The sequence below is a fragment of the Myotis myotis genome, unplaced genomic scaffold (assembly GCF_014108235.1).
Source record: "Myotis myotis isolate mMyoMyo1 unplaced genomic scaffold, mMyoMyo1.p scaffold_m19_p_2, whole genome shotgun sequence".
Taxonomy (NCBI): Eukaryota; Metazoa; Chordata; class Mammalia; order Chiroptera; family Vespertilionidae; genus Myotis; species Myotis myotis.
Window position 1 is genome coordinate 134,387,349 of NW_023416324.1, and position 25,471 is coordinate 134,412,819.

Sequence of the window (25,471 nt, forward strand, 5' to 3'; positions counted from 1 at the left end):
TATGTTTTCATGTGACTCTTGGCCTTCTGAATGTCCTCTTTTGAAAAGTTTCTATTTAAGTCCTTTGCCCATTTTTTGATTGGATTGTTTATCTTCCTTTTGTTAAGTTGTATGAGTTCCCTGTAAATGTTGGAGATTAACACTTATCGGTGATAACATTGGCAAATATGTTCTCCCATGCAGTGGGCTTTCTTGTTGTTTTGTTGATGGTTTCTTTTGCTGTGCAGAAGCTTTTTATTTTGCTGTAGTCCCATTTGTTTATTTTCTCCTTAGTCTCTCTTGCCCTAGGATCTGTGTCTGTACAGATATTGCTATGACATATGTCTGCAATTTTGCTGCCTATGGATTTTTGTAGAATTTTTAGGGTTTCCTGTCTTACATTAAAGTCCTTTAGCCCTTTTGAGTCTGTTTTTGTGTATGGTGTAAGTTGGTGATCTAGTTTCATTTTTTTGCATGTATCTGACCAAATTTTCCAGCACTATTTATTAAAGAGGCTTTTTGGCTCCTTTGTATGCTCTTGCCTCCTTTGTCAAATATTAATTGAGTATAATTGCTTGGGTCAATTTCTGGGTCCTCTATTCTGTTCCATTGGTCTATATGTCTGTTCTTGTGCCAGTACCAGGCAGTTTTCAGAACCGTGGCTTGATAATATAGTTTGATGTCTGGCATTGTGATCCCTCCAACTTTGTTCTTTTTTCTCAGGATAGCTGTGGCAATTCTGTGTCTTTTTTTATTCCAGGTGAATTTTTGGACAGTTTGTTGCAGATCTTTGAAATATGCAATTGGTATTTTAATAGATATTGCATTGAATCTATAGATTGCTCTAGGTAGTATGGACATTTTAATGTGTTGATTCTACCAATCCTTGAACATGGTATGCTCTTCCATTTGTTCATGTCTTCCTCTATCTCTTTTTTCAATATCCTGTAGTTTTCCGAGTACAGGTCTTTTATGTCCTTGGTCAAGTTTATTCCTAGGTATCTTAATTTTTTTGCTGCAATGGTAAATGGGATTTTTTTTTTCATTTTTCTTTCTGGGAGTTCATTATTGGTGTATAAAAAGGCCATTGATTTCTGGGTGTTAATTTTGTATCCTACTACATTGCCAAATTCATTTGTTAGGTCTAGTAGGTTTTTGATGGAGTTTTTGGGGTTTTCTATGTACAGTATCATGTCATCTGCAAATAAGGATAGTTTTACTTCTTCTTTTCCAATTTGGATGCCTTTTATTTCTTCTTCTTGTCTGATCGCTATGGCTAGTACTTCTAGTACTATGTTGAACAGAAGTGGTGAAAGTGGGCATTCTTTTTTTTTTTAAATATATTTTATTGATTTTTTACAGAGAGGAAGGGAGAGAGATAGAGAGTTAGAAACATCGATGAGAGAGAAACACCGATCAGCTGCCCACAACCCAGGTACATGCCCTTGACCGGAATCGAACCTGGGACCTTTCAGTCCGCAGGCCGACGCTCTATCCACTGAGCCAAACCGGTTTTGGCGAAAGTGGGCATTCTTGACCTGTTCCTGTTCTTAGGGGAAATGGGTTTAGTTTTTGCCCATTGAGTATGATGTTGGGTGTAGGTTTGTTATATAAGGCTTTTATTATGTTGAGGTATGATCCCTCTATCCCCACTTTGCTGAGAGTTTTTATCAAGAAAGGGTGTTGAATTTTGTCAAATGCTTTTTCTGCATCAATTGATGTGATTATGAGATTTTTATCTCTCGGTTTGTTATGTGATGTATCACATTTATTGATTTGCAGATATTGTACCATCCTTGTATCCCTGGAATAAATCCCACTTCGTCATGGTGTATGATCTTTCTAATGTATTGCTAAATCCGATTTGCTAGAATTTTGTTGAGGATTTTAGCATCTATGTTCATCAAGGATATTGGCCTGTAGTTCTCTTTTTTTGTGGTGTCTTTACATGGTTATGGGATTAGGGTAATGCTGGTTTCATAGAAAGCTTGGAAGTGTGCCTTCTTCTTGAGTTTTTTGGAATAGTCTGAGGATGATAGGTTTTATGTCTTATTTGAATGCTTGGTCGAACTCCCCTGTAAAGCTGTCCAAAACAGGTCTTTTGTTTGCTGGAAGATTTTTGATCACTGTTTCAATATTTTCAGTAGTTATCGGCCTATTTAGGTTTTTTTATTCTTCTTGGTTGAGTATTGGAAGATCGTTTTTTTCTAGGAATATGTCCATTTCATCTAGGTTGTCCATTTTGTTGGAATAGAGTTGTTCATTTTATTTTTTCATAATCATTTGTATTTCTGTGGGATTGGTTGTTATTTCACCTCTTTCATTTCTGATTTTGTTTACTTGGGTCCTCTCTCTTTGCTTCTTAGTGAGCCTGGCTAGAGGTTCATCAATATTGTTTATCCTTTCAAAGAACCAGCTCTTGGTTTTGTTGATCTTTTGTACTTTTTTTTGTCTCTATGTCATTTATCTCCACTCTGATCTTTATTAATTCCTTCCTTTGTTTACACTGGGTTTTTCTTGCTCTCTTTCCAATTCTTTGAGTTGTAGGGTTAGATAATTTATTACCATTGTTTCTTGTTTTTTTGAGGAAGGCTTGTATTTCCTCTCAAGACTGCTTTCACTGTGTCCCATAGATTTTGGATTGTTGTGTTTTCATTATTGTTTGTTGCCATGATTCTTTTTATTTCTTTGATCTCTCTGGTAACCCAGTCATTGTTTAATATCATGTTATTTAGCCTCCAGGTATGTTTGATTATTTTATTGTTTTATTGTAGTTGATTTCTAATTTTATGCCATTGTGATCTGAGAAGATGCTTGATATGATTTCTATCTTCTTGAGTTTGAAGAGACTTTGCCTATGATCCAATATATGGTCTTTCTTTGAAAATGCCCCATGTGTGCTTGAGAATAATGTATATTCTGTGGCTTTGGAGTGAAATGTTCTGAAGATGTCAATTAATTCTTTCTGATCTAGTGAGTCATTTAGGATTAATTTTTCTTTGCTGATTTTTTGTTTAGAGGATTTGTCCAATGGTGATAGTGGGGTATTAAAATCCCCTACTATGACTGTATTGCTGTCAATCTCTCCCTTGATATTCTCCAGAAGTTTTTTTTATGTTTTTGGGTGCTCCTATATTGGGTGCATATATGTTTACCAGAGTTATATCTTCTTGTTGGATTGCTCCCTTTAGTATTATGAAGTGGCCTTCCTTATCTCTTCTTATGTCCTTCACTTTGAGATCTAATTTGTCAGATATAATTATTGCTAACCCAGCTTTATTTCTGCTTCCATTCATCTGAAAAACCTTTTTTCATCCCTTCACCATCAGTCTGTGTGAGTCCTTTTTTCTGAGGTGGGTTTCCTGTAGACAGCAGATATATGGGTCAAGTTTTTTTTATTCACTCAGCTACCCTATGTCTTTTGATTGGGGCATTTAATCCATTTACTTTTAAAGTTATTATTGATAGGTACTTGTTTGTTGCCATTTTTATTCTTTATGCCTGTGTTCCTTCTTCACTTCCTATTTCTTCTTTTTACAGCAGAACCTTTAGCATTCTTGCATTGCTGGTTTTGTGGTAATAAACTCCCTTAGTCCTTTTTTGTCTGTGAAGCTCCTGATTTCACCCTCAATTTTGATTGATAGCCTTGCTGGGTACGGTATTCTTGGATTCAGACCCTTCTTTTGCATGACTTTGTATATTTCATTCCATTTCCTTCTGGCCTGATGTGTTTCTGTTGAGAAATAAGTTGCTAGTCTGATGGGGGATCCTTTGTAGGTAACTTTCTGTCTCTCTCTGGCTGCTTTTAAGGTCCTTACTTTGTCGTTAGTGTTTGCCAATTTAATTATAATGTCCTTGGCATTGGTCTTTTGGGGTTGATTTTGTTTGGGACTCTGTGAGCTTCTTGGATTTCTCTGAGATTTTCTTCCCTATATCAGGGAAGTTTTCTATCATTACTTTTTTTTTTAAACAGGTTTTCTATTCCTTGCTCAATTTCCTCTCTTTCTGTTACCCCTATTGTGCAGATGTTATTTCATTTCATATTATCCCAAAGTTCTCTTGGGCTATCCTCCTGTGTTTTAAGTTTTTTTCTTGATGCTGCTCTGCTTCGGTATTTTTTCCTACCTTGTCTTCTAGCTCACCAATGCAGTCCTATGCTTCTTCTTGTCTACTGTTGATGCTTTCTATTGAGTTCTTTATAGCAGCAATGTCATTTTTTTATTTCTTCTTGGTTACTCTTCATTTCCTCTTGGTTTTTACACATATTGTTGAATTTTTTTAAAAATACATTTTATTGATTTTCTACAGAGGAAGGGAGAGGAATAGAGAGTTAGAACCATTAATGAGAGAGAAACATTGATCAGCTACCTCCTGCACACCCCCTAATGGGGATGTGCCCTCAGCCAAAATACATGCCCTTGACTGGAATTGAACCTACAACCCTTCAGTCTGCAGGCCTATTCTCTATCCACTAAGCCAAACCGGTTAGGGCCATATTGTTGAATTTGTCTTCCATTCTTTTTAGTGACCTTATGACCATTTCGCTGAATTCTTTCTCTGACATATTGCTTGCCTCCATTTTATTTACTTCCTTTTCTGGTGATGCCTACTTTTCTTTCATATACAGGCTGTTTCTTTTTCTCCCCATTATCTCCCTTCTCTGGGTGTCTGGTTATGTAGCTCTCTCTCTCCTGCATTGATTTAAAGGCACAAAATACAACACAACAAGGCACAAGGCAGAAGGCACTGAACACAAATGTATTTAGGATACTAATAAACCCAAATTAAGGTGACCATCAGAGAAAAAAAATTAGGGGATAAAAAAAAAGGGTGCAAAAATAATATTGAGAAAAGGAAAAAATCTAAGAGAGAAAAGAAAGAGAATAAAAAAGAAGGGGAGAAAAGGCTATTTATATGAGAAGAAAACTGCAATAGAACAACTAATCCCAAAAATGCAAACAACAAACACCCAGATATAAATGCAAACTACAAACAACAACTAATAACAAGCGAGGATAAGAAAAACAGAAGCAAAAAATAAACAAAAAAAGGGAGAGAAACAACCTCACAAACAAGCAAAAAAAAGAACCCTAACCTAATCAACAATCAAGCAAACAACAACAATAGGACAGAGAGAAAGCAAGGCAAAACAAAACAAAATAAAACAAAAAAACATAGAACACAAAAACAAAACAAAGAAACAATAACAACAAAAGACAAACAAAAAAAAGGGAGAAAAAATTTGGATAGTGATGAAAGAGAAGAGTGAGGTGTGTATGGACTTGGAGCAGGGGATCAGAAATTATATATATAAGTAGAATGAATTTTTTACAGGGGGTAAAAAGAAGGAATAAGGAAAATCTAAAGCAGTAGTAGTGTAAGAGAAACAGGACAACAAAAGGGGAAAAGTGAGGAAGAGAGTGTTGGCATAAAGGTAAAGTTGAGATAGAGTAAAATGATGCTAAAGGAAAAGTGAAAATAGAATGTAGGACACTAATCCCAAAATAAAATAAAATAAAATAAAATAAAATGACACATTTTTTTAAAAAAGGTAAAATATTAGTAATAATAATACCAATTAGAAATAGAAATATAATAATTAAAAAGGTAAAAATCAAGTGAGGAAAAAAGAAAAAAAATAGATTCTGAAGTAAAAGATGAGAAAATAAAAATGTGCAGTAGTGTAGGTCATTCACTTCCTCTACTGTTCTGTTTGGTGCTGGGTCCAACCCCAGTGGGTCCAGGGGTCCCCAAAGGTGTGGACAGAGTCGGCAAAGAAGGAAGGACACAGAGACAGCGTTCAGTTGATCAGCAGCCTAGCCAGGATCTCCAGCCAGGATCTCCAGCCAAGTTCTGGTCTGGATCTCCAGCGAAGTTCTGGTTTGGATCTCCAGCCAGGTTCTGTGTCCATGTTGTCTTGCTAGGTTCTCCAGGTTCTCCAGCCAGGTTCTGTAGCCATGTTCCCTCGCTAGGTTTTCCAGCCAGGTTCTGTCCAGGTTCTCCAGCCAGGTTCAGTGACCAGGTTCTAGTCAGGTTCTCTTGCCAATTTCTGTAGTCAGGTTCAGTCCAGGATCTTTTGCCATGTTCTCTCCAGGGAAGTTCTTCTGTCTCTAGGCTCTGTGTAGGTTCTGTCTTCTAAGTTCTGTGTGTAGGTTCTGTCTTCTGAGTTCTGTGTTCTAAGTTTTGTGTTCTAAGTTCTGTGTTGTTACATCTGTATTTATACCAGTTGATTCCAATCCTATCAATCTCTATTCCAAAGGTTAGGGCATTTCTTATCTCCATTCCAGGGAGTAAAGATTATGTAGCTTAAGCATGATTGTTGGTAGTTAAAGTGATTAATTACCCGCCTGGCACTTAGTTAAGGGGTTTTATTCCCTCCCTAACTTCAGGGGAAAATCCCTACCTGGGAAAACAACCTTTCTCAGAGAGGTGACCTTGGTTAAAACACATAGTGCCAAGAAGGTGAGCAAACATATTAAGAACAGTATGCCATATATGCCAGGTCCCTTGAAACAGTAAGGATGGACCGGCTCCCGGCAGTTTGGCACACTTGTTTCCTGTAATGTAGTCAGGATAGTATTGAAGTTCTTTGCTTTCCACTGTTCCTCAGTGTTGTAAGCCACAGTCCTGATTTTCAAGCAGGCTGTGTGTCTTTATTTCTTAGACTGCCTTTATTTGTATTTACACAAGCGTCAATTTGTGACTCAAGCCCTGGGTGGCAGTGTTTCTGTATTGACCTCTGCAGCTATATGTCCTCTCTAGCCAGTATTTCAATTTTGTTTTCCCTGTCGCACTGAATACTGGTTTGGGAGAATGGAATGCTCCAGAGCTGGTTCTCTGATCATTACTCCCCGCTCTGATCCCCAGGTTCTACAAAAACAACTTTCCCCTGCAGTCTCTGAGAGTGTCCCCAATTGGGTGATCCTATGTACTGGGCTTAGTAATCAAAGGCAAGGATTTAAAGAGAAAAAAGAGCCAGAGTAACGAACTCGCAATTTTTACTCTCCGAAACTCCATGCAACTCTGTGAATGTCTCTGTACAGGTCTTTTTTCCCCCTGGCATTAAGCAACCAGAACACTGGTGAAACCTCAAGCTGCCTTTTTGTACCCAGTCCAGCTATGGATTGATTTTTAGAATTCCCTTCTGCCAACAGCCCTGAGGGACCCCTTCCACATTCATGTATTATGCTGGCCCCAACTGCCGTGGATTTTGTGGGGTGCAGACTTTCCTAGAATCTCTAAATCCTGCTGCATGCATTTTTCTCTCCAGCCTGAATCACAGACATTACCTTTTCCTAGGAGAAATCTGACCTTTCTGTGAGAAGGTGCAGAGTTCATCCAAGTCCGTGTATTCGTGCTGCTTGAGATCCAGTCTTCCTGTGTTCACAGCTGTACCCTGGGTGTTGTGGTTGTAGAGTCCCAGGATGTATGGACTTCTGATCACAGCCATTCTCCCTTCAAGATGGCACGGTGTCTGTGGCAGAGCCGGTCACTCTGGGAGAGATTTCAGCAACAGTGGAGGCTGCTCAGTCAGGGAAGCCTGGTCTGGCAGTCCCCAGAAGTCCCTTGGAGTGTGTGTCCCACACCCACAAATATACACTCCCCATATGTCCACACACTTTCCTTTCATTCTCTCATTCACACACTATCTTGCAGTCTGCCTTTCCATCGGCAGCCATTTTCAGACGCTTAGCAATTATGTTTCTTGATAGACCTACTATGTGTTCCTTATTTCTACCCAATAAAAAATATCTGATTTTAGAAATAGGTTGGTCATAAGTCTCAGTTGTCAATTATTTAATTGTATGATTTTCAGTTGGGTTTTATTTTTCCTACCAACTAAAAATTTTATTAGAATATTGAAAAATAGAAAGAAATCAAAGAATACACTACAATCCACTGATTAAGCTTCATTTCATTTTCCTTTTTAAATTAAATTTTATTGGGGAGTCATTAGTCAACATGAACATATAGGTTTCTTGTATGGATTACTAAATTACAAAATTAATATAAAGAATCATGTGCCCACCACCCAAAGTCAAATCTTCTCCTGTAACCTCACATTATGGCCCCTTTCTCCCTCCTCTCCCTTCCTTTGGCAACCACAATACTGTTGTTTGTGTTCATAAGTTTCAGTTCTATATTCCACACTAGAGGTCCGGTGCACAAAATTCATGCATGGGGGGGCGGGGGGGGGGGGTTACCCCTGAGCCCAGCCTGCATCCTCTCCAATCTGGGACCCCTCGGGGGATGTCTGACTGCCGGTTTACACTTGATCCCCATGGGATAGGGCCTAAACAGGCAGTCGGACATTCCTCTCACTATCTGGGACTGCTGGCTCCCAACCACTTGCCTGCTTACCTGCCTGATTGCCCCTAATCACTCCCTTGCCAGCCTGATCGATGCCTAACTGCTCCCCTGGCAGCCCGATTGCCCCCAACTGCCCTCCCCTGATGGCCCGATCACTCCCAATTTCCCTCCCCTACCAGCCTGGTCGCCCCCAACTGCCCTCCCCTACTGGCGCAGTTGCCCCCAACTGCCCGCTTCTACCAACCTGGTCAGCCCTAACTTCCCTCCCCTGCTGGCCTGATCCCCACCAACTTCCCTCTCCTGCCAGCCTGGTCACCCCCAACTGCCCTCCCTTGTCCTCTGGTTGCCCCCCAATTTCCCTCCCCAGCTGGCCTGGTTTCCCCCAACAATCATCTCCTGCTGGCCATCTTGGGGTGGCCATCCAGTGACCACATGGGGTGGTCATCTTGTGTGAGGGCATGATGGTCAATTTTCAGATTACCTCTTCATTATCCTATCTAATAAAAGAGAAACATGGTAATTGGCGTACTACCGCTACCCTTACCATTGGCTAATCAGTGAGATATGCAAATTAACTGTCAGCCAAGATGGCGGCCGGCAGCTTAGCAGCTTGAAACTAACATGAGGCTTGCTTGCTTCAGTGATGGAGGAAACCAACATTCCCCGCCTGCCTTGCCGGCCTCTGATCTTGCAGTTTGAAACATAGTTACGAATATTGAAGCTAAAAAAAACCCCAGAAACCTGCTTTCAGTGAGCCGGGATCTCAGAGCCGGAGTTATACATTGTTTCGATTATAGAACCGAAACAAACCAGATACCTGCTTTCAGGAGCGGAGGCCTAATAGCTGGAGCCTCAGACCTAAAGCTGGCCCAGAATAAAAAAAAGAAAAAAAGAAAAAAAGGAGTGGTTGGGAGCTTCCGTCACCCGCCAGTCTGAAAACAGCCCTCAGCCCCTCACATAGACTGGCCAGGCACCTCAGTGGGGGCCCCCACCCTGAAGGGTGTGTGACCAGTTGCAAACAGTCATCATCCCCTCACCTAGGCTGGCCAGGCATCCCAGTGAGGACCCTCACCGTGATCCAGGACACCCTTCAGGGCAAACCAGCCAGCCCCACCCATGCACCAGGCCTCTATCCTATATAGTAAAAGGGTAATATGCCTCCCAGCACTGGGATAAGCGGAGCTGAGAGGCCTCCCGGCACCGGGATCAGCGTGACAGTGGAGAGTTCCCCAACCCCCTGATCACCCTGAGGCTCTGTGTGTGACGGGGGCAGGGCCACAACCTCCCTATCTGCCCTGCTCGGTTCGTGACAGGGGAAGGCGCCCCAACCTCCTGATCAGCCCTGCTCTGTGCCTGATACAGGGGAGCTCCCCAACCCCCTGATTGCTCTGTGTGTGACAGGGTGCAGCGCCCCAACCCCCCCACCCCCCACGGGCCCTGCTCTGTGTGTGACAAGGTAGAGCTATAACCTCTCCATCGGCCCTGCCCTGAGTGTGAGAGTGGCGGCTCCCCAACCCCCTGATCCGCCCTGCTCTGTGTGTGACAGGGGGCGGTGCCCCAACTCCCCTATCGGCCCTACTCTGTGAGTGACAGGGGGGAGCTCCCCAACCCCCTGATCGACTCTGCTCTGTGCATGACAGGGTACGGAGCCCCAACCCCCTGATGGGCCCTGCTCTGTCCATGACAGGGGGTGGCACCGCAACCTCCCCATCAACCCTGCCTTCAGTGTGACAGGGGGCGGTGCCCCAACCCCCTAATCAGCCCTACCCTGAGCGTGACTGAGAGTGGCATCGCAACCTCCCTATCTGCCCTGCTCTGTGCATGACAGGGGGTGGCGCCCCAACTCCCCAATCGGCCCTGCTCTGAGCCTGACCAGGGGCTGCACCTAGGGATTGGGCCTGCCCTCTGCCACCCAGGAGCAGGCCTAAGCCAGCAGGGTGTTATCTCCCAAGGGGTCCCAGACTGCGAGAGGGCAAAGGCCGGGCTGTGGGATCCGCCCCCCCCCCCCCGAGTGCACAAATTTCTGTGCACCGGGCCTCTAGTATAGGATATGAGTGAAAGAAAATAAATCGTAGAGCCCTCCCACATATTAGACTCCCTAATCTCACTTCCTGTTGCCCTTGGAGTTGGCTTCAGGAGTCTATTATCTGTAGGTCCTCAGTTAAGCACAGCAAACTGGTAGCAGACAGACTATCTCAAAGGTTAGTAAAAGATCAGTAATGATTTATTTTGAGGCTATTAGGTAAGGAAATTGCTTTGAGCCATCACTATATCAACAGAACAATTGTTGCATGTATTAGCCCTGCTAATCGTCCAAGGTCCATAGACCTTCCGAGTTCCTTGTTACATTTTCAGGATAGTGTTGACAATGGATGGCTTCCCACAATACAGTATATTCTAAAGATTAAATTTTATATAAATCAGTTTACATATATATATGAAGGCTATTTGTAAATATATTTGTAGTAGTATAAATTTGGCAATAACTAAATGTCCACAATAGGATTCTGGTTATCAAAATTATGGAATATTAATGCTATTGAAGTATCTACGTCCTTGTAGAATGATTATGTAGTTATATGTTCCTTGGTAGAGAAAAAAGTAGTTTAAATATTTAGTTAAAATGCATATATTAAATAGACTGTGCTGTGATGCCAATAGTATATCTAGATAAAATAATGGGAAGATATCTGAAATTATTTACACAAAATGATTGGAGTTAAACTTTGTATGGTTGGATTTAGGGTGATGTTTTTTTTTCTTTCTCTTTTTGTTTTTCTTATTTGTACTTCCTGATTTATTTTTAGTGTAATTAATATATCTTGGGTAAAAATTTTGTAAGGTAAAGAGAAGAGTAAATATTCAAACAAAGCCAGATAGTTGTTGCCTCATTTTTATGAATCCTAGCCAGCTAAAGAGAAAATGTGGCAACAAAAATTTTGGAAATTTTTTTGGTAAATTTTTATGTACTCATTGAAAACCTTAATTTTACTCTGCTTTTTGGACTTCATTTAACTGCATGATTAGCTAATACCTTAATTGGCAAAAACAGTTTTCCTTCATTTTCTAGGAAAAATTTTCACCAAATATATTAATGAATAAAGGAATAGAACTCATCAAGACTGATCAGATAATCAACTAGGAAGAGTTTTTGAATGCTTAGTATGTGTTCATTACTTAGCCATGTAAATATAACTTTTTCTTAAATATGGGAGGAGGCACACCTGAGGTTGCTAAAAATTACTTGTGTTACTAAGAGTTTGGCAAAATACAGTATGAAAAGATGTCAAACTACTACCTCTCCCTAATAAGCATTCTGTTTTAAAGGCAGCATGGCCAGCAATGATTACTTTCCCTAAGTTGCACATTAGTGTGCATTAAATAATATAATTTCTTTCAATTGTGAAAATAATCTCTATGATTTAGGTGTAGTTTAGGAACATGCATAATTCTACAGAATAACCACATGTTTAAAAGACTTTTATTCAGATACTAGAGGCCCAGTGCATGAAATTGGGGGGGGGGGGGGCTCAGCCTGGCCTGTGCCCTCTCCCAGTCCGGGACCTCGCTCCTGCATTGAGCGTCTGCACCCTGGTGGTCAGTGCACATCACAGTGACCCGTCATTCTGCCTTTCTGCTGATTTGAATATTAGGCTTTTATTATATAGGATATTGTCTCCTTTTCCTTAGATGACACCAGCTATGTTCTGAAAACAGATAAGGTACCCACTCAGTGAAGCATATGAATAACTATAAAGATTTACAAAAGCATATAATTATTTAGTTAAATGCAATTTGTTTTTTCAGGGTCACTACCCACGTTCAGATGACATGTAACTGAAAATTTAATTGGTCTACTTCTGGTTATGATTTGCACAGCCTGACAAGGAATGGGGAACCATGTTGCTGCTGAGAGACACTATGCTAAAAGTGATTATAGTTCTCAAATCAAATAATGAGAAATATGTCCAGAAAATGGACAGCATGGTTAAAATTGAGATGGCCCCATCACTATATTTATGTCCAACCACCTGATTCTAGGTATCCCAACCCAATTATCCAACCTCTTGCATATATTTTTACCAATAAGGTTGGAATAATTTTTTTAAATATATGTATGAAGAGGAGGTACCCTAATAATTCCTTTGTCATTTATTCCTTTTAAAAATACAGTCAATATGGAGTGTTTAAAATTATAATATCTGTTTTTCCTTTAAACTTAGAAACTGCACCTGTGACTGTGATCTAGTTTGGGCAATTATGAGCTGGCCTGAGTCAGAAAGGGTAAGACAGATAAATGCATTTTTGCAGCAAGTAGTATTACCCTAGCAAGAAGCAAGAAAAAGGCCGAATGACAAATAAAAAGTTCATGATTATGTGAACTATAACCCTTCACAGTCTGAAACTATGATGACAAGCTTTCATATCCCGAGGGCTTGTCTCACTCAAGGTGAAGATAATGAGCAGACAGATCAGAATTAGAGTTCAGCTAATTAGGTGACAACCATTTGACTAATTAGGGAGCATATCTGGAGGGCAATGGATATAGAAATGAGGGAAAAGGACAGGAGACTTTTTTTAAGGTAAATTTATCATATAAAATACATTCTCAAGAAAAACAAAACTATAAAATGCAGAATGCAGTGTAGAAGCAAAAACATTTTTTTTTAAAAAATGAGTTTTTTAAGTAGCGTTGCTAACCATTGGAACATCTTCAAATAGTAAGGGCTGCATGGTACAAATAGACAGGATATAGAAAAGATTTAAAAAAAAAAAAAAAACATTTCCTAAAATAGTGAAGTCATGACAGGCAGCATAATGCAGTGGATAGTGCAAAATCTGAATGTTAAGAAATAAGTATAACATTATTCTAGGTTTTGCCACTAACTTATTCTGGAAATTTAGCTCAGAATTTCATCTTTTGAGCCCCAAATTCCTCCTCTACATCATAAGATGGTGGGAGTAGACCATTGCATGACCTCTGAGATTATTTTATTTATGGATGAGTGTTTTTGTCACTAAAATAAGAACACATTTTTTCTCTGATTAAGCTAATACTAAGGTCACTTTTGAATTCATTGGAAAAACGTACTTTTAAAGTTGAGTAATTATAAAATACAACTCAACATTAATATAATATGATCTTTATGTTTTATATTAAATCTACAGCATGAGAATAAAATTAACAATCAAGACAGCCATGAAAACCAATACATTTTGCATAAGGCCATTGTAATGTCCCTTTAAAGTTTTAAATTTCATGTAGATCCTACATCTTCCAAGCAATACAGATGGAAATATGTATATTTTGTGTTTAAACTTTTAATAATTATAAAATGGAAGAGAATGACTAAAAACTAGGTCACAATCAACATATAATTGGTACACCACATATCTGTATGTCATATTAAAGATGAATTGACAATTGTATTAAGACATAGAAGGCTTTCTTCTAAATTTCATAGCTTATCAAAAACCTTTAAAAATAGATTAATTGAGAGTAACCAATTTCTCAAGTTTTTAAGAGTACCTAACATTTAATGAATGATAGTCTACCCTGAAACATTTTATAAAAAAAACACCTTATTTGTCATATACTTTTTCATATGTGTAAAATGTAAAATTTATCATAGGTGTAAAGATGATACATTCCAACTAATGAAGTTTTACTGTTATATTTAAAGCCCAAATAATCAATTCAAATACAAGTTTCTTGTAAATATTTCCAATGTTATCTAAAGAGTCATAATTTCTATGCATCATTATTTTAAAAGTAGAAGCAGAAAATAATTCATTACACTTGAATATCTTAATGTTACATATAAGACAGTTTTGCATCATTTTTTTTGCTTCAAAAAAATAATCTAAGTAATATTCTAATTAATACAAATATTTGCTGTAAGAGCAAGGTACCTATAAAACCCCAGCATCTTGTCTAATATTTTTCCCACCTTTCTCAGAAATTGCTGCATCATTCTTAACAGTTCAGTCTCTGGAGTCAGATGGCTGAGTTAAGCCTCAGCTCTAATACTCACTGCTATGTGATATTAGATTAATTATATAGCCTCTCTGCCTTAGTTTCCTCCAAATAAAATACCACATATCAGGTGGCTTAGGACAACAGAAATTCATTGTCTCCTGATTCTGGAGACTGGAAATCGAAATCAAGGTGTCATTGGCAGGGCCTCCCTCAGAAGGTCCTAGGGAAGGGTCTGCTCCAGGCCTCTGTGGTAGCTTCTTATAGCTCCTTGTCTCGGGGCAGACAACTCTAATCTCTGCATGGCATTCACCCTGTGTGCATGTATGTCTCTTCACATGGCTTCTTCTTCTTCTTCTTCTTTTTTTTTTAAATCAAGGACACCACTCATATTGAACTAGGAGCCAAATCCTGCTCCAGAAAGATCTTATCCACTTTGTCAATTTATGTATGTTAGCAAGCTGTTTGCAAATAAAGGTCATAATCTGAAGTACTGAGGCTTAGAATTTTAACCTATAAATTTGGAGGAGGCACAATTCAACCCACAACAAACACATGGAGGTGTTATAATCATAAAGCAGTGATATATAAATACATATATTTACATAGGAAAACAAGGGCAAATGGAAATCTCCCAACCATGGAAATACAGACAAGACTGTTCCTCCCATAGAGACTCAGAAATCAAATTTTATGGAATCCAAGTGAAAAACATGTTTCTTTTAATCTCTATGAAAAGTATCCTAAAATGCATTGCCACTATTTTTTTAATTTTTTTAATTCTTTTTTCTTTCTTTCTTTCTTTATTTTTTTTTTTTTTACCTATACTGAACCTCTTGTTGTCTTCCTACTTTTACTCTTCGTTAGGTCTGATCAAATAATTGAATTGATACCCTCCCCCAGGAACTGGCTTTTCAGGCCATTTCACTATGGACATTCCCTTTGCTGTGACCACATTCCACTATCTCCCCTCCGGGTATGCACAAAAAATTCTCTGCCCCAGGAAAAGTCCGTCAAAAGTCCTTTAAAAGCCACTGACTTCCATCACTGGGTGCTGAAGCCATCCAGGCTCAGCCACCTGGTGTGAGGATGATCGAATAAATTCGTAATCCCTCACCATTCTGGCCTTGTGCGTTCTTCCTTCGGTGACCTAACATTCTTAACTACATAGAGCTTCTTATGAAATGCGTGGTTTTCCTCTGGGCAGGATGCAAAGGTGGTTTTCTTCCTGGGTCCTTGTCCAGGTGGATTCAAAGAATGAAGCCACAGACAAAAGGTGGTATAGGAAAAGGTGGCAACTTATTGGGAAATAAGGACAGACACCCACTGGGGAGGGGAGAGACCCACTAAGTCCCTCTTTCCTAAGGTTTATAAAGTTTGTGGTTCTTTGTGTCCTGATATCCCCTCTGATTGGTCACTATAGCAGCTTCAGAGCTCAAACCCCACATGGGGTACCCCTTTTTCCCTCCCCCTCCTGTGGTGTAATTCTCTATTCCCTGTGAAAATCTGTTTTCCTCTTTCTCCCTTTTGTTTTTCTGCTCCCTGTAGCTTTCCCCTTATCTTCTGTGAATGGGTATCTTCCTCTCCCTTTAGGCTGTGACACCTTTAGTTCTTGGTGAAAGTATGCCTTTTGGCAGTTCCCAGGCCCCCAGCTTTGCAGTTCTTCCCCTTGAACCCCCTAATTCCTAAAACTCCCTAAACCTGCCTATTTTACCCCTAAAAACTACTTTCACTTATGCAAAGAGCACTGAGAGTAATTTTTAAAAAAATTAAAATAAACCTAAATCAAATCATGACCATTTCACTGCTTAAATTCATGTAATGGTTTCTTGTCACACTAAGGGGGGAAAAATCAGTTTTCCTACCATGTTCTACAAGCCCTACATGAATGATCCTCATATTACATCTCTGAATTTATCTCAGCTTGTGTTGTATTAATGACTTCTGGATATTCATTTCCAGTTACAACAGAGAAGTTACTTAGGCATTGACTCACTAAGGAAATTGCAGAGATTCTGAAAAACTTGTGCAGTATTTGCAAATCAGAGATGCTTAGGGCCTTTTAGTGTAGTAGACAGTTTTATATACCCCAGTAATTTTCAGTAATTTTAAGGTAGTCTATTTAAAACAATAGAATAACATCCCTAATTATAATCTTCAAGCATCAAGATACTGGTTTCATTAGAAAATTCTTTCTCTGAAGGCACAAAAGAGTACAATCAATTTCAAAATAATGCCTATGTTAAAATAAATGCTAACTTTTGTGCTTAAAAGGAAAGGCTTTAGATACTTGTTACTCCATTCCTTGATTTTGTCAGTTTGCCATCAAAGTTGCTTTCTTAAATGCATTTTCCTCTAAAATAAATCATACACGTGTGACAGCTCAGATCATGAAATTTAGTGAGAATACTAATGTCAGGAAGAGAAAATCCAGATCCATCATTTGTAATTTAACGTAAAGAAAGGTTTTTTTCCAAGTCCTAAAAATATAATTAACATTTGATTTTATTTATTGTTTATAAAAGAATACACATCAAGGTAGCAATTAGTCTGGCAATATATAATAAACATAGATAACTAATTATGGTAATATAGACATAGGGTTTTAAAGTACTAATTAACACCTGTGTGTAGGAAACATGATAAAGGATATAACTCCTGGTAATTGTTAGCTCAGAGGGAGCCCAGGATCAGATGCATGCAGATGCGTGACAAGATAATGGACCCTCCCTGGAATTTCTAACAGATCAGCGAGCGTGCCAGACACAGATACCGGCTTCTCCCTGAATCCACAATGACCCCCACACAGATACTGACTACTTCCTGAATACCCTGCCGACCCCTTGTGGCGGAAACTTCCTAGTTCATGTCCCCGCCCCTCACCCAACCGCAGTATAAAACAAAGTCCCCCCTCCCTGTGGGTGCAAATCCACTGGCCCTGTCTTTGGGGTTTGTGGGTCGCCCGGGGACACAGAATAAAACCTTTCCTTTTCTTTCTTTTATGATTGACTTGACTCTCTTTACTTCCTATGCCGCCTCCTGAGCCACCTAACCTAACAGTAATGAGGAAAGAACTTACCTCAAGACTTTACTTTTACATCACATCCCACTGAGTCCCTAGAGTCAGAGCTTATCCAGCCTTGGGCAAACTACGCCCGCGGACTGGATCCGGCCCATTTGAAATGAATAAAACTATTGAAAAAAAAGATCGTACCCTTTTATGTAATGATGTTTACTTTGAATTTATATTAGTTCACACAAACACTCCATCCATGCTTTTTTAAAAAATTAAATCTTTATTGTTCAGATTATTACATTTGTTCCTCTTTTTTCCCCCCATAACTCCCCTCCTCCCAGTTCCCGCCCCACCCTCCTCCCTCACTCCCCATCCACTGTCCTCATCCATAGGTGCACGATTTTTGTCCAGTCTCTTCCCACATCTCCCACACCCCTTTCCCCCCCAAGAATAGTCAGTCCATTCCCTTTCTATGTCCCTGATTCTATTATGATCACCAGATTATTTATTCACTTGATTCTTAGATTCACTTGTTGATAGATGCATGTTTGTTGATCATAATTAGTATCTTTACCTTTTTCTTCTTCTTCCTCTTCTTAAAGGATACCTTTCAGCATTTCATATAATACTGGTTTGGTGGTGATGAACTCCTTTAGCTTTTCCTTATCTGTGAAGCTCTTTATCTGACCTTCAGTTCTGAATGATAGCTTTGCTGGATAAAGTAATCTTGGTTGTAGGTTCTTGGTATTCATCACTTTGAATATTTCTTGCCATTCCCTTCTGGCCTGCAAAGTTTCTGTTGAGAAATCAGCTGACAGTCGTATGGGTATTCCCTTGAGGTAACTGAGTTTCTTTCTCTTGCTGCTTTTAAGATTCTCTCTTTGTCTTTTGCTCTTGGCATTTTAATTATGATGTGTCTTGGTGTGGTCCTCTTTGGATTCCTTTTGTTTGGGGTTCTCTGCGCTTCCTGGACCTGTAAGTCTATTTCTTTCACCAGGTGGGGGAAGTTTTCTGTCATTATTTCTTCAAATAGGTTTTCAATATCTTGGTCTCTCTCATCTTCTGGCACCCCTATAATTCTGATGTTGGTACTCTTGAAGCTGTCCCAGAGGCTCCTTACACTATCTTCGTATTTTCGGATTTTTTTTTCATTTTGCTTTTCTGGTTGGGTGTTTTTTGCTTCTTCGTATTTCAAATCTTTGCCTTGATTCTTGCGCTCCTCTGGTCTGCTGTTGGGAGTCTGTATAGTATTCGTTATTTCAGTCCGTGTATGCTTAATTTCTAGTTGGTTCTTTATCATAACATCGAGGGTCTCATTAGATTTCTTGAGGATCTCACTACATTTATCGGCAGCTTCTAGACAGTTCTTAAGAGACCTTAAAAGTGTGGTTCTGAACTCAATATGCTCCATTGACAGTTTTGTCCTGTTTCTTTTTCTCTGCATTTTTTATGCTTTCTTGGTGCACCCCCTAGTGGTCTTTGTGCACGGTCTTGTTGTAGTTAAGCCTTGATTGTTGTTGGCAATACCGGGGATGATTTGACCTCCAGGCTAACTGGCTATGAGAGTCTGCTTTGTCTGCAGTGGGAGAGCTTCTGTGCTGGATCTCTAGGGCGGTGCTGATCTAGCGTTTGCCTGAGGCTATCTGGCAAATGGCTCTGTGCAGGCCTTGGGCAGGGCGGGTCCCCGGGGATCTACAGAGTATTTATGGCTGCTCTCAGTTCCGTCCCTAGGGGCTCTGCCTCATAGAGTCCCAGCAACCGCTGCAAACCTCAGAGAGAAAGCTGCCTTCGAGTTCTGACCGAAGCCAGACAGTCCTGCTTCTCCCGTTTGAGTCTGGGTCCCTAGAGATTCGCCCTGATCTGGAGCTCAGAGTCTGAAACTCCCTCCCGATTGAAAACAACAACCGCGCCCTCCGCCTCCAGCCTGCTCCGCGCGCACTCCGCACCTCAGTATTTCACTTCAGCACTGCGCCTCCTCTGAGTCTGGGTATGATATTCTCTTTCCTTCTAGTTGTAGAATTTCCACTCAGCCAGCCTTCCTGTGGTTCTGGATGATGTCCATTCCGTCTTTTAGTTGTTTTTTGAAGTGGTTGTTCGAGGCAGCAATCCCCGGCATTAACCTATGCCGCCATCTTGGTTTCTCCTGTAACAATGTTTCAAACTCCATCCATGCTTTTGTTCTGGCCCTCCGGTCCAGTTTAAGAACCCACTGTGGCCCTCAAGTCAAAAAGTTTGCCCACCCCTGGGTCCCATACTATGCAAGTTTAAACAGAACGATGTTTGGTCCTATTGAAATTTCTTGGTCACTTTCCTACTCTATATACTGAGGACATTTCAAATTTGTAGCCAGAATCATATTGATTAAACTAGTTAACTTTCTATAAACCTAGCTTCAAAATTTCATAGAAATCTATGATAAAGAAAGGCACATTAACATTTGTTTTTCTTCTAATAAAGTTACATTAGTTTTATTTCAGAACATTTCTTATCCTTGAGATTATTCATTATTAAGGCATATTTTATTTTACAACATTGCCAAGTAATGTCAAAATATGGCTTTCTAAGGAATAGAGTCTTGGTTTTAAAGAAATATCTATCTATTTTTATTATTATTATTATTATTATTATTATTGATATAATTGTAAGTTCTTGAAAAAGCTACAAAGCTCTTGTCTTGCCAAACAGGTTCTGACAATGTAAAGATAAATCTAAACTAATTCATATTTCTATTCTTATTGGCACAGCAGAAATAGTAATATCCTGGGTTTTCCATTGAAGGAATCGGTTTTATGAATATATTTATGACCAGAAATTCTACTTCAGATTTTGTTTTCTCTTGGTCCTTCTCAGAAATCTTACTGAAATAGTGTAGCAGTGGTCTTTATTTAGATTAAATTTGTCAGGGCATTGAAGCTTGAGAAAATTTTACAATCTTTTAAAATGAGATTCCTTCCTTTTATTGAAAAGCCCCATGGGCAAATCATGAGCGACAAATAAAATTTTGTAAACTATTTCATTGATGAGTTTTTAATGACAAAGTTTGAAGGAAGTTAATCAGCATGTCTACTCAGTTTGTGAAAATACAAGGGGAAGGGCAGAACAAGAGACAACCCCATAGAAGATAGTGCATTTTCCAGTCCTATTGACAAAATGAGAAATAAAGTGTCTTTTTCTTAAAGGCAAACCATACCCTCCTCACAGATATAAGTAGACAAGAGGTGGATTATAAAGTAAACTGAATTCTGAGGTGGCCTGTATGTAGCCTCCATCATTTCTTCACCAGTCCTGGAATCCTTATAAGAAGTGGTACAGAACCCTTTAGTGAACAGTCATACCTACACTTTGCCAAATGCACCTTTATATTTCCTTGCTTGATGAGGACTAGGAAAGTATAACTAAATAAAACTAATGCATAACATCAAAGTTTTTATAGATAAATGGCATTAAGGATTACCTTCTGAACTGGATGCTGCCAGTTTGGGAAAAAAAGAAAAGAAAATGTAGGCCTTAAGAATTGTCTTAGCTGAAACTTTTGCATAAAATAACCATGAATCAATCAGATTTAAACATTTCAGATAGGCAGCAAAATACTGTTATTGCTCATACACATTATATAAAAATATTATATAATAATCCACCTATTCAGAACTAGAGTGCAGCTTCCTTCAACATTCATCCCTACCTAAGTGTGAAATTTAAGGAGAGGAATTCAGCTTCATCATTAGATTTAGTATGTTCTATAATTTAAATTAATCAGTTTTACTTCTAACATAGCAATTGATGACAGATGAACTCTGATTAGAATACAGTGTTTTTAGGAGACTACTTTACTATGGATAATCCACAGTGTGGATATTATAGTGGCACATACAAATTTTATTAAATACTGTTGTGTGACATTGACTACCTTAGGCAAAAGATCAACTTTAGTAAGTGAAAAAAATCACCCCAATTTTTCTGTAAATGTGTTTACTATCAACTTTCATTTAGAAGAAAAAAGTAAAGGTCTAGTTTGCTATCAAGTGGTTGTTTTGTTTTCTGGGAAAATCACAAAACCTCTTTATAAGCAAAAATTCTTATTTATAAAATGCAAGGGTTGTCTAGTTGAACTTTACAGTGATGCCAGTTACTAAGGACTCAAAGATAAATCAGATTTTTTCCTGATTCTGCTCATAGCTGACAGAATGAAAGAAATGCAACTAATATTGCAGTCCATTTGTAGTCTAAGCTTAAAATATAAGCAAGGAGTTGGGAAATCAAAGAGGAAGAAGATTTCCAATTTTGAAAGTTTGTATAAGAAAATATAGAGTGCAGCATAAGTGCTTTCCAAATTTCAAAAAGTATTGATAATATTTTTGTCTCTGATGACAAATTGATTGCAAATTGGCTACACATTTCAAAACATATGCAATTAAAATTTGAAACAGCTCTTTTCAGCAATGGTCCTCTTATAGATACACACTAATATTCTAGATATGATCATCATGCTATATCTTTATGGGCATATATAGATAGATAAATAGATAGATGATAGATAGATAGATAGATAGATAGATAGATAGATAGATAGATAGATAGATAGATATGGTACTATCTATTGAAGTAGTGATTTCTGTCTTAGTAGATATTTAACAATTAAATTAGGGAGAGTTAAACCATTATGCAACTAGTTCATTAAAATGACTTCACTATTACCCTGGCCAGTGTGGCTCAACTGGTTAAGCATTGTCCCATGCACCGAAGGCTCACAGGTTTGATTCCCAGTCAGAGCACATACCGATGTTGTGGGTTGATTCCTGGTTGGGCTCCTACAGGAGGCAACCAATTGATGTTTCTCTCTCACATCAATGTTTCTCTCTCTTTTTCCCTCTCCCTCCCTGACTCTCTAAAAACATCAATTAAAAAAAAAGACTTCATTATTGAGGAAAAGCATCATCAAGATTCCGGGTTTTGTCAAGCATCCCCACTTATTAAAATACAGAAAATGTGTTTATACTTTACAATAAAAAGTTACATATAAAAAAACAAAAAACAATGACAGTTAAATGAGTTGTTAAATGGTGGGCATGATTTGAACTTGTAGAAAGTAAGTAAAACATGATCCAAAAGGGCATTGTGAGTCACAGCTGGCAACAGTGTGGGTGAATATAGAAAGCACTAATTTTGTACTGAGCCAGTGACTGTCAAGGTATTATATCAGTGAATCTTTGAAACCTAGACATGATGCCTCCACAGAAATAATTTAGTAAGTTATAATTAAACATATTATAGCTGCAATTTTATATTATAGCTGAAATTTTAATATTTAACTAAAAAAAATATCAAATAATGTATTTTAAGGCCTTCTTGATTCAATAGCTTCTAACAAGTATTATAAGTATTTTTCTCCAGCATCACCAGCTCTAATAAGAAATTTAAATGTAGCCCTAACTGGTTTGGTTCAGTGGACAGAGCATTGGCCTGCCGACTGTAGGGTCCCAGATTTGATTCCGGTCAAGGGCATGTACCTTGGTTGCGGGCGTATCCCCAGTAGGGTGTGTGCAGGAGACAGCTGATCTATGTTTCTCTCTCATCGATGTTTCTAACTCTCTATCCCTCTCCCTTCTTCTCTGTAAAAAATCAATAAAATATATTTTTTAAAAAGAAATTTAAATGTAAGTAATTACCATGGTGGAAGGTTTTAGTTTGATGTGGTGAGAATGGTAGATCATGTAAACATTGGTGCTAATGCAGCAGTATTGATTAAAAATATTTTTAATTTTTACCTGTTTGGAAATACTGATAGGATATTATCCCAACTACTATCATGGTGATCCAGTGTATGGTCTCAGAAGCACCTATCCCCCCCCCCCCCCCCCTCTGGACAGAAAAAAAAAAAATGTGAATTGAATCTGAAGAACTAAGGATGCTCATCAGAATTACATTCTCAAGACTAGAAAGGCAAGCATTCTGATTCTAATTAATTACTGCATCTCTTCATCTTAATTTTGTACCTCTCATATCAAGCGTATTTGAAATAACCTTTGATGAAAGAATGAAAAGATTTCCATGAGGATAATTCCTAAGGGATTCAGACCCTCAGAATAAGGCTACCTGCTATTACCTGTTCAAATTGAACATGCACTGCTCTCTGCCTGTGTGCAAAAGGGTGATATATATTTGGCAAGAAAAGCCTCATAAGACCATGAGAATCTAAACTCAAGCCCAAAAAAGAGGAAGTTTATTGCAGTTGGTAAGGGGAGATAAAACACCAGAAAAGACAGCTGTTTTAGGAAATGGTCTTCAAAACAGCAGCCAAGCCAGAATATGATAACCTCCATGCTGGAGGTCATAAAAGTTGAGAAAACACACTCTAGTGTCAACCAAGGCAGGGGGTCCTGCCAGCAACTGCAGAGTGGTAAAATTGACAAGACTGCTTGGTGCCCTGCACAAATTTATTCAGAATTCAGAAAATAAAAATAGTGAATTAAAAGAAGAGAATTATTATGTGTTTATGTAATTGTTTTAGGACTGGTTATTGCAAGTTAGAGACAGAGGGACAAAACACTTTCTGGTACACATGTCAGCAAGAGATTAATTCAACTGTGGCCCTGGAAGTAAATCTTTCATCCAAACAATAGGATAATTAAAAATTAGGATGATTAAATATTGAGTCAGGACAAAGTAACAACTCTTTAACCTCTACTTTAGGCCAGACATTCTAAGTGATCTGCTTCTATTTTTGTATTCATACTAGAGGCCCGATGCACAAAATTCATGCATGGGGTGGGGTGGTCCCTCAGCCCGGCCTGTAACCTTTTGCAATGTGGGACCCCTTACTCCTAACTGCCTACTTGTTTCTAAACTTGGCCAAATTGGAGTCAGACAAAAAGGACTTCCCTGTAGTACTAGTTTCCTAAGTCTGACTAGAGCAAAGTAAAACAAACTAATTGACTTGAAACACAGAATTTTATTCTCTCTGAAGGCTAGAAGTCTGAAATCAAGGTGTCAGCCAGGCTATGCTCCCTCTAAAGGGCCAAGGAAAGAATCCTCCCTTGCATCTTCTAGCTTCTGTTGGCTCCAGGCATTCCTTGGTTTGTGGCAGCAGAACTACAATCTCTGTCTCCATCTTCACATGGCCTGTTGTGTGTGTTTGTGTCCTTTCCTCTTTTTATAAAGACCAGCCATTGAATTTGAAGTCTCTCTAAATCCAGGTGACTTAATCTACAGACCATTAATTAATTATATCTATAAAGCCTCTATTTCCAAATAAGGTCACATTCTGAGGTTCCAGGTGGACGCAAATTTTGGTAGGACACTTCAAACCACTACACCTGTAAATCAGATATTCCTATAAGAGAGTCAATAAGTGTATCATTTCTTTATCCAACAAATACTTATTGTGCTTACTATGAATTGGGTGGAGGAAAATACCAGTGAAACAAACAGACAAGCTACTGTTTACTTTTTACTGGTGTGTGGAGAAAGTATTGCAAAGATAGATAGATAGATGATAGATGATAGATAGATAGATAGATAGATAGATAGATAGATAGATAGATAGATAGATTATAGCTACAAGAATGGATATATAAGTATGAATGTATACAAGTAGAAGTGGAACTAAAGACAGAGAGGTGAGGAATGTAATAAAGAAAAATAGGGCAAGAGAAGGAAAGGCAAAGTTGCTACATCATCAGGGTTCTACTTCTATGATTTATAGTATCAAAGTCTATTTAAGCTATTAAGTCATATTTTGAATATGGGTCAATTTAACTTAGTAGTATTCTAATTTAAATGGATCTTCAAAATGAATTCTGCTCGTTTTCAGAGGACTTTTTTGTATGAGTTATGGTAGATATTTTATAGAGTTATATTTTTTTATTTTTCTATTTATAATTATTGTTGAAAGTATTACAGATGTCCCACCATTTTCCCCATTGACCCCCCTCCACCCTGAAACTGCCCTCTCCCCAGGCCTTGACAACACTACTGTCTGCATCCATGGATTATGCATATATGCATATGAGTTCTTTAGTTAATCTCTTCCCACCCACCCTCCCCTGCCTTCCCTCTGAGATTCATCCATCTGTTCCATGTTCCATGTCTCTGGATCTATTTTGTTCATCTGTTTATTTTGTTCATTAGATTCCATCTATAAATGAAATTCTATATAATAAAAGGCTAATATGCAAATTTTCTCCTCAACT